Source organism: Falco peregrinus, chromosome 3 (assembly GCF_023634155.1).
Source record: "Falco peregrinus isolate bFalPer1 chromosome 3, bFalPer1.pri, whole genome shotgun sequence".
Taxonomy (NCBI): Eukaryota; Metazoa; Chordata; class Aves; order Falconiformes; family Falconidae; genus Falco; species Falco peregrinus.
In genome coordinates, this window is record NC_073723.1 from 19,154,172 (window position 1) to 19,164,486 (window position 10,315).

General features: G+C 40.1%; 1 protein-coding gene across 9 annotated transcripts in view; it reads left to right on the plus strand.

Annotated features, from left to right (window-relative positions):
* Positions 1 to 10,315, plus strand: part of ZHX1 (zinc fingers and homeoboxes 1) — a 29,842-nt gene that overhangs the window by 7,017 nt on the left and 12,510 nt on the right. Inside the window, exon 1 of one of the 9 annotated variants that reach the window (XM_055798575.1) lies at positions 1,600 to 1,647. The exons of the other annotated variants lie outside the window; for them this stretch is intronic. The gene's annotated coding sequence lies outside the window, so the exon portion shown is untranslated. Of the gene's footprint in view, positions 1 to 1,599; positions 1,648 to 10,315 lie in introns of those variants that run through there. 9 annotated transcript variants of the gene reach the window in all.

The following is a 10,315-nucleotide window of genomic DNA, read 5'->3' on the forward strand; positions in this document are numbered from 1 at the left end:
CCAAGAGAACCTTAGCTGCTCAGGGATAGCTTTGAATTTTAAAAGCATTTTTCTTCCAAATTATGTATTGATTGCACACAAAATAGCAGTGCTGTAATATGCAATTTGAAACAAATGCATGATGGTGCTCGTTTGCTTTTAATGCTGCTTTTTCCAGCAGAAAAACAAAAAGTGGATTCTGTTCCCATAAACCACTCTTGCAAAATCTTTACAAACATTTATTAGTCTAGACACAAAATATTCTCACCCGGCCTCAGCTTGACGATGGCAAAAAAAAAAAAAGGCAAGCTAATATTTTACTTGGCTGTCAAAAAAGGGAAAAGGGGAAAAAAAAAATAAAAGCTTGCCTCGGGCTAGTGAACCAGTAACATTTTGCTGGGGCTGCCTACAACAACAGATGCGTCTTATTCCCATGGGGTTTCCAGGCCTGCCTATTCTGTTATGCTAAACTTGGACACTCATAAACATTCTCCTTGAGTACCGCACCCCAGTCATATCCTGGGCTCTTCTAATTTGGTTGATTTAATAATGACACTAGATGTGTTTGTCCTGCCCCTCCTTACCAATCTTTGTATTCCCCCGATCTCCCTCCAGATATCATTTAACTAATGTATTAATTAAAAAATAATCCTAATATATGGGAACTGGAATAATTGATAGAAATCAAAATGGTTTTAAATAGGTGATTTAATCACAGTTTATATCTGCATGTAGGGAATCTTGCTCTAAATGATTTCTTCTAATCTGGATTTGCATTTGTTATTTTGATGACTTTCATAAATGGCGAGTGATTCTCATTGTTTGATATTGTGGTAGTTTGCACAGTTTTGTTCTGTAAAGGGATAAATTATATTGGTGAGTGTTTATTTTATACAGTCCTTTATCTTAAAATACACTCGTCAGAGTTAATTTTTACTTTTTGTCATTTTCTTAGGAAATGGTGAATTACGAATATCTTGTTTTTCAGATAATGATTAGTTCCTGTTATTCCCATTTTATATCAAACTGCATTTGGTTGGAAATTAAAATTTGATTAAAAATTCCCCTAAATGGCAAAAGATGTCTGTATTAGTAATGAAACTACTGTAAATACGTACAATATCTTAATAATACATTTATCCAAGCATGACTGCTTTTTTTTTAAAACCTATGGATTTATGAGACAAAATATGATACTTTTTTATACTTACTAGGTTCAGTTTATTGTTTTGGTGATGACATATCCATGTCTGTTAAGATTTTTAGCCCTGGCAGACCTCATGCTCAAACCTGAATTGGAGGTATTACACAGAAAACAACCTGTCCTGCTTTTTCAGCTTTGAGGCAGGACACTTCTGTCATTCAGAATATAATTTGGATCTTCACTCAGTGCAGCTGTCTACAAAGTGGATGTCTGTCTATAAGGTTAGTCATTGACTGCCACTAATTACATCTTTTCACTAAGAATTTCCAACTTAGTTAACTAAGATCACTTGTTTCTAAAAAGAAAAATAATTATACAAACTAAAACTGTCTGGTTTAATATTCTTTTTTTTTTTCTTCAGTGCTTTAATTCCATTAATAAAAACTTGTCTGTTTACAGAACAGTACTTCAGGCAGTCATCGGTACTCTTAATGAGCATGACTGGTTTAATGTTGGTGAATTAGGTAGGTGTTACTCATATAAGAGGATGTTCAGTGTGATCCTGGAACATTAATGTAAATTAACAAAGTGTTTCTGACTAAAACTTTGCTTTTCCTACTCTCAATAATGGGCAGTTTAAACATAATATTGATTCTTGTCTTCCTTCCCCGCCCCCCAGCTCTGCTGCTGTCCTGTTTTATGCTGTGTAATTTTCTGGGGGGGCTTCTTTGTTGCTTCTTAAATGTGCTTTTTATCAACAGGTACAGTATTTTTAAATAAAATTCTACTGCTTATTCTCACTTAAATCAGAAAGAGTATGATTTTGACCCTAGGATATTTATGCAGCTTCAAACTACCTATATATTTTAAAACAGAACTAATCTGATTTTTTGAAGGTGTTTAATGCAAAAAAGAAGAAAGCAGCCCCACAGATTCTTTTTAATGAATTTAATTTTAAGCACAGCCCCCCCTATTCATTTTAAGCAGAGTGTTTCAGTTAACTACATGCTTTCCACTTAAATCCTGTTGTGCTGACTTTCCACCATTATGCTAGTATGCCAGAGACAAAAAGTGAAACTGGGTAGTCTGTTTTCAGTAATCCTCTCTCTTACTTCGCTGCCAGGCCTGAACATCAGAGGGCTGTGTTTCTCCTGCAAGAGTTGCTCACATGACAGGCAGCTCCTGCAGAACAGGGCAGAAGGTGCAGCCTCCAGCTGTCCTTGGCTGGTGGCTCCCGAACTGGGGGTTGTCCTCTCGAGCAGGGCAGTTAGGAGAGGGGTCACATGGCTGGTCGAAAGTCAGTCATGGAGGTGATGTTCACAGTCAAAAGTTTGGGGTGTCAGCCTGGATAACAGTGGAGCTCCTGGGAACAAGTCGGAAAGATGATGATTCTTGCTGGGTTACTTTGCTGCTGCATCGAAGGCCTTCATTTAGGTGAGCTGGGAGCAGTGTGGGACAGCATCGGGCTTCTGCTGGGCTTCTAGTCCGGTAGTGCTTGTGGCGCAGAACATGTTAAATACGGTCACTGCAAGCCCTCTGCTCCCTGGTGCCATTGGCTCGGATACTTGTTCTGGTCTGCTGACTCTTTCAGACCCTTCATTACTCTACGGTAACTTGAGTACACAGTCATCTCTCTGACTTCAGTGGGTGACCGGACTTCGAGATTCAGCTTTTTATTCCACATGTTATACTTGGAAGGCTCTGTGGTCCCCTATGTTATACCTTTTTTGTCTCTGGGCTGATTGGCAGTAAACAATGTTTATCCATTCTGCGAATGCATGATGGCAGGGGGGTAGAGGGGGGATCAGTCTTTGTCACACACAGAATAAGACATTATCTCCCACAGAAATCAGCGGGAGTGTCTAAGGAGTACAGTACAGTACTCAGCAGGGGGGTGGAGTCAGGTCGCTGTTGCAAATAAAAATGCTTCGCTTTTTGCAAAGGTTAGCTTGGTACACAGTGGTGTTTTACTAGATAGTTGAGACCTGCAGAGAGTGTTTATGCACACAGCTTGGACTACCCTCCTTCCTTTTAGTTATAAGCTGAAAAATCCCCAAATCCTGGGGAGAAAAATCAAGAGTTGAAGGGACTTTTGGAGATCAGCTAGTCCAGCCTCTTGCTCAAAGCAAAAAGTGGATAGATAGTGCAGATAGATAACTGTGCAGATAGATAAGCTTGTTCAGGGTCTTACCAAGTTTTGAAAACTTCCAAGAATGGAAATTCCTTAAAAGTCCCTAGCAGATTCCACAACCTCTCCGGACAGCTGGTTACAATTCCTTGCCAGTGCAGAGATGCTGTTACTCTACTGTCACCATGCCCCTAAAGTGGTGATCATCTGTAGCAGACCAAGAACATGCTGGTGTGCAGTGAGTGGCAGGTAAACCTGAGTTGGCTTGACAGTCTTGCCCTTGTCCTGACAGTAATTAGTGTTGCAGTGGGAATACTTGTACTTAATAGCAGTGACTGAGTACCCTGGATATGGAGAGGGAAACTGAAGTGTTGTATTTGTGTTGTGAAAGTGCTGCTGCATGACAAGCATTGGTTGGATCAGGTCAAAGGATAAATAACGTCCTGAAGAACTTCTGTAAGATCAGCTGTGCTTGCAGGCATAGACGCAGGGTTTTTTCTGCATCTTTCCAGTATGGATGAGTCTGTCAGTAGGGACTAGATGAGTTCTTGCTTTTGTCTGTCCTTAACTTAGGTGATTCAGCTTAAATTGTAAAGCTGTTACGTGACACTGGAAGCATTCTGGAGCCACGTTAAAGAAACCCTTTTAAAAAACCAGCTCTGAAGTCCCATTCTTTACTTACTAAGTGGAGAAACAAATCATTATCAGAAAACAAAGGACTTCTGATGCACTCTGTGCACCTTGACCTTCTCACAAAGTAGTATCAGACCTGAAAGGCTGGAGGAGGCTTTAAGGAGGGCATGGTGAGGGAAACAGGTGGGTCTGGGGCATGCATAAGAAGTTGTGAGGAAGCACATGAGAGTAGAAGCCCTAAGTGGTGGCCTAAGTGGTAGAGGAGCCTCTAAAGAGTAGTTGCAGCCTTGATAATATGCCTTAAAACCTTCACCATGACATGCGATAACCCAGGCTCATGCAGTAGAACTGTAATTTTTTTTGCTTTTCAAGTGACCCTCCCAAGTCCTTGCTTTATCCTCATTTTTAAACACTGGCCCACACAAGTACTGGATTTATACATTTATTTCAAGTATTTTGGGATCCTTTACAAGTTACTTAAATTACCATCTGTATCCTGGTGTATGCATATACATGCAGATCATGTAGCAGTGTATATTAGTGTCACCTGGCAAGTCCATCGTAAGTCCTTGTTTTCAGTTTCTAATGATAGTTGAAATGAGAATTTCTCACACATCATTTCTATCTGAAGGCTGCTTTTGTTCTCTCTTTGGGTTTTGGGGGAACATTCAGCTGGTTCAAGAGCAAAATTAACAGTGAGGAGGGAAGCAGGGAAAGCAAGAGAAGCAATCTCAGTGTAAAAGCTGTATTATCTTTTTTTTTTCTGAACAGTTCTGTGCCTCAGGGATTTGACGTAGGAACTTGAAATTTGCCAGGGATCTAGCCCTGAGGTCTGAGAAATGCGTTCTGCTTGTAAAAATAAATAAAATAAAAAATTGGCAGAATTATGAGTCATAACGTATCACTACGTTTTTTGTATCCAAGGTAGAATTTGTAGGATTTTTTGTTACCTGCTCTTGATCATGCTTTTGCCTGTCATGCACACTTGGAGGCTGCTTTAAACCACCTGTATTAAATGGATTCTCCTCCTCCATCTGTCTAGGCTATTGTATTGGCATGCATCTGTGTAGTCGTTAAAGCATGCTGCTGCTTCTCCTGCTCCTGCAAATGCCGCTGACCTAGCAGGAGGTATAAAAGCACTGGGAGTTGGTAAGCCCTGAGACCTATCCCCCTTGTTTAAGGGTAGAATGCTCCCAATACTCTTAATTGCTGTTGAAAAGATACCATTTTGCTACGGTGACAGGCAAATACTAATGAAAGCAGATAGCTGCCGATTTGAAGTCTGGTTTCCAGTGTGACAAGGGTGCGTACAGTTAGTTGTAATCAGTGGAGGAGGGGGAGAGAAGGAGACAATCTGTGCTCAGCTGTGTCACCTTTAAAAGCGCGGGGGTTCCTGTATAGCAGGAGGGATGATTAGAGAATGAGTCGGGCTATCTAGCAGACCATCTGTAGGACTGCTGCTTTGGTCTCTGAAGAAGCTGAAAGGTGTCTAGGGACATGAACTCCAGGAAGTGAAAGGAAGGTCTTGTACTTCCAGCACTAGTCGGGGCCTGGGAAAACTAAGGTCTTCAGAAATTTTTCATCTGGGGGAAAAAAAATACGCAGATTCAAGTTGAAAGGAACATGTTGTGAAATCATATCTGTGCCAGATTCCTCCATTTTAAAGAAGGAAATCCCAGGAGAATAAAACCTTTTGGTTTTATGTTTTAAGGAGAATTTTTTTTGATAAACAATTTAAAAATTAATAATCTTTTACTGTTCTATTTTTTTAAAAGCCAGTATGAAGCATTTTGGGGGTTGAATTAAATGGTTGTTCAACCCCAACTACTTTTAAAAATCTTTCTGTGTCAGTAACTTGTTTCTTCCTCCTTTTCTTTTTCTATGTAATAGCACAGCAAGCAAAAGAAAATTGAGCTGTAACTATGCAAAAAAAGTATCCCTAACTCTGCTGCCATTTTATTTGGTACGATAAGCATTTACATAAGCCTCATACTCACCCTCAAGAATAATCATGCAGAGGTGTTAAGGTAGAGTGCTCACAAGTAAAATTGAACACTTTAGGCTTCCAAAAAAAAAAGAAAAAGAACTGCCTGTGTGAGGTTTTGCTGCCGAGGTGACTGGATGACATGGAAAATACATGCTTATGTGACTGAGGAGCAGGGACGTGCACCATATATGTGAAAGCCGCTGCTTTATCAGTGCACCTGTGATTGTTAAGTACTTGTCACACTGGATCAGTAGCTTTTACATGATCAGACATAAAAACTGGTTATGGCTTTGTGTGTCAAAAGCAGTGGCATAAATTACTGTTCTCACTGGGGAGGTCCCGGGGGATATTTTGTAATAAAGGTAATCTAGGTCATTTAGTGGTCACTTCAGAGGTGGCCCTGAAATTCTGAAGTCTGCTTTGATGAAACCTGCTTGTTACCCACTAAAACCAGCGGGGATAGGAGGTAACTGAGAAGGGCTGGCCGCGTGTTCTGTGGCAGACTCCTTCCAGCCTCTGCTGGGCTTTGTTGTCAGCTTCCCAGCGCTCCAGCCCGGCTCTGCCTGTTGCATACCCTGAAGCTGGCTGTGGGCAGGCAGGACAGTAGCTTTTGGTACGTGCCTCCTTCATTACAGACTGTAATGTGGCAAGGACCCCAAGCATGCCCTTATCTTTGTAGCACATGTGAAGTCCTGCTGAAATCAGTTTGACAGGTTTTGCTTCCATGTTGAATTAGAACCTGACCTCATTTTAAAATGGGAATCAAATGTGAATATTGCAGGGTTTAGATAGAGGTTTGGCTTTATTTTGGATTCACAAGCAGTAATGCCCTTCAAACTTTGCAGATAATGAACAACTGAAGAAAATGGCGCTGTGAAACAAAGTTCTTCACCCTTCTAGCTGACAGGCAGCAAAGATCAGAGCAGATTAGCCTATACTGAGCTCTGTAGAGAACAGTTTTTGACATGGATACGTCTACTCTGAATAAGTGGTGAGAGTTAGAAGGAAGCTAAACAAAGGATCAGCAGCTGCATCTTGTCAAGGATTAATTAGACTCTATAAGGAGAAGACAAAACAATGCTTCCTGTGTTGAGAGAGGTCATAGGCAATTCATAATCTAGGTGATTTTAAAAGTTAGAATCAGTTTCTATTGCTTCATCTCTCCTGAGACACCCTGAGACATCCTGAGTTTGTGCATGTACTTAAAATCACATTACATGGGTTTGGATTTTTTGGTGGCACGCTTCACTTGTACACTGGATGGAAGTGTACAAACAGTAAGCAGGGAGAAATGCCTTTGCATAAAGCATATAACCTGAACATGTAGTGAACACTTTCTGTAAACGCATCTGTTTTCTTGCTGCATGAGGTACTCCTGTTTGGGGGAAGGAAGGAAAAGGTGGGTAAAAAAATTACTCCTAGAAACAGGTTCTTTTACGTGTGGCTTCTGCTGTCAGCCTTTTGTCTTTTCCTTCTCAAACTATAACCAGAAGGGCAGAAGTTTCTGGCTGCATTTAGAAAATATTTATATAAGTCTTTATCCAAATCTGCTATAGAGACAACTTCAAATGTTGTATTCCACTCCGGAATAAATCTGTCATATTATAATTATTAATGACTTGAGATTATTAGCTGTTTATGATCTGTTTCTGAAGAGCAGTGTCCTGAGCAATTAATTGCTCAAAGGTAAAGTATAAGACCCTGGATCTTCAAAAAAGTATGCCTGTACTTAATTTTTCCAGGAACATAAAAAAGTCTGTTTCATGGGCTGGTTTTGCTAGGAATATCAAATGTGTGAGAATCTGAGGTAAAATTACAGAAGAGGATTGCAGTGATGAATGTCTTGAGAGAGTACCTGCTCTAGGAGAACCTGCTTTAGCAGTGGGCTGGACTAGATGATCTCCAGAGGTCCCTTCCAACCCCAACCATCCTGTCATTCTGTGATTAAGAGTGCAACTAATTGAAGATTTTCCTCCAGATTCTTTAATGGAAAAATGATGCTTTTGACATAAAGCAAACACCTGTAATATTTAATTATAAACCAAATGGTAGAATATAATGTCAATATTAACACTGAGGGATAATACAGTCCAGATAAAAATTTAAAAAAAATTAAAAATAATCTTACACAATATTAAGTCATGTCTTTGACCATAAAGTATGTAAGGGACAAGCCAAAGCAATCTCTGAACCATCAGTGATGACCTTCAGGAGTTCATGGAGGATGGGGGGAGGTCTCAGCGGACTTGAGACAGGCAAACATACTACCTAGTCTTAAGTGAGGGAGAGGCATGAGCAGAGGAGGAGAACACATAGGGGATCGCAGATCGGTTAATGGGATCTTCGTTCACAGGATGATACAGAGTTTACTAAAGAACAGTCTGTAAGAACCTAGAGGATTGTAACAAGATTGTTAAAAAGGTGGATTTGTCAAAACCAGACTATGTCAAGCCAATCTGATTTTCTTTTTTGCTGGTGTTACTGGCCTGCTGGGATGGGACGTTGCAAACCTTACTGAAGTCAAGATGCATGGTGAGGTCCCACGTGGCATTACTGTAAACAGTATAGGAGAGTGTTTTAGAGGAACCAAAGTACAAGAATGATGCATAATTGGTTTGATAAATTGAGTGTGAGTTTTCATAATAGCCTCGTAAACTGAGAGAACATGTCAAGCAGGGCGCTACAGATGCAATAATCCCGTTAGCACCAGGGAGAAGGGAATGGAGGTTTCTGTAAAGTCTGTAGAGAAAAGAAGGCTGGGAAGATTGCAAGCAACATGCTTTATTGAGATTTTATTGAATACTGTTGTAGTTCTTCATGGCCCTAAATTGAACAGGGTTTTGAAATTACAGCATCCTTTAAAAAAAAAGAAATAATCATATGCAGCGTAGTCGGAAGAGCGTAGATGCATCTTTCTTTTTCTGGGACCTGCTTTCATCAAAGAAACATGTTGCTCCATTGGTAATCAGTGGAGGAGTAGGATAATCTGCCTGTGTACCCTAAGGGAGACTGAACCTCTGCAAACAGGTGTGGTACAGAGATTAGTTAAAGGGCTGCAGGTGTTGCAGTTGCAAGTTGATGTGGCTTGCAAGCACCATAAATGCGATTGGATAAATGAGGGGACTGGAGAAAAACACTTAACTGATTTGTTAGACGGGTTTCACATTTTATTCCTTACCTCCAGCATGCTTCAGTAGTGCATGTCAGGTCAAATGTTGCTTTCACTTGCACTCTGTGCCATCCCACAACTGGACCTTCAGCAAGACCTTAAACTCCCTCAGGCTGCCCTGCGTATAGATCCTATGTGCAGCACTAGGAATGAGGCACTGAAGAGTATCACAGCCACTTCTCAAACTGCAATTTCAGTCAGCAGAACTGGCTGTTAAGTAGCTTTTGAAAAGGGGCATTTCTAGCATTTCTGAAATTTTACTCAGGATTGCAGAAAGATTAGGTAATACCACCCAGCTCTTCCCCAAGAGCATTGCTCAACGCTGAGTCTTGGCAGTTGTCTGTCTTTTGTCAAGAGCCCTCCAGCCCCACAGAGAAGCAGCACAGTTAATAACGCTCTACCTCTTGTCCCTCAGGACACAGAGACAAATGGATCCATTTAGCTTTGCTTCATCGTTCTTTCGCTGCAAAGACAATGGCCTGCAATACATGCTTTGTATATACATTAAAATAAGTATCTTCTACGCTTCTGTGCAGTTTTACAGACTGCCAGCATTAACTTGTGGAAGAAGGGTATTTTTCAAGTCCAGTACTATTAAGTATTTGTCATCCTGGAATGATGATTACCCAAGAGTTATGGAGCATTGTCAGTGTCCTTAATGCCATGTAACCATATCCTTGGCATAAAAAGCCTATCATGTCAGGCTGCGCACTTTGGATGTAGGAACAGAAGTACTGCAGACGGTGACTGTTAAAAACATTTTAAATTAATTTTTAATTTTTTTATTAATTTTTATTTTATTATTTTATTTATTAATTAATTTATTAATTTTTTAAATTAAATTAAAAAAACATTTGAGTAGGATTTTTATGGAAAGTGAGGTGAGGCACACAGTTTCAGAAACAGAGCTTATGGAGTAGCAGCTATGGATGAACACTTCAGTCTTCTACCTAAAGAAAAAATATGAAGCTAAGAATTACTCCTATCCACAGCTTCTGCCCTCCCATAACAAAAAAAAGAATCATCTTATCGTACAATGAAAAATAGCATTTATTTTTCCGTTCCCATTTCTTGTAACTGCCTTTGTTCCTTTTACACTGTTCTTTTTCCTTTAAGACTTTGTCATGAACAAAGCTGTCCTTCTGTTTTTAACCTGTTACATGCTGTTCCCGTTCTAACCTTTTGAAACAGATACTGAGTATTCCCTTTGAACTTGAGTATGCCCCCACTTTGGGAAGCAGATGATGTTCCACTGTCTAAAAATTCGTTTACCTA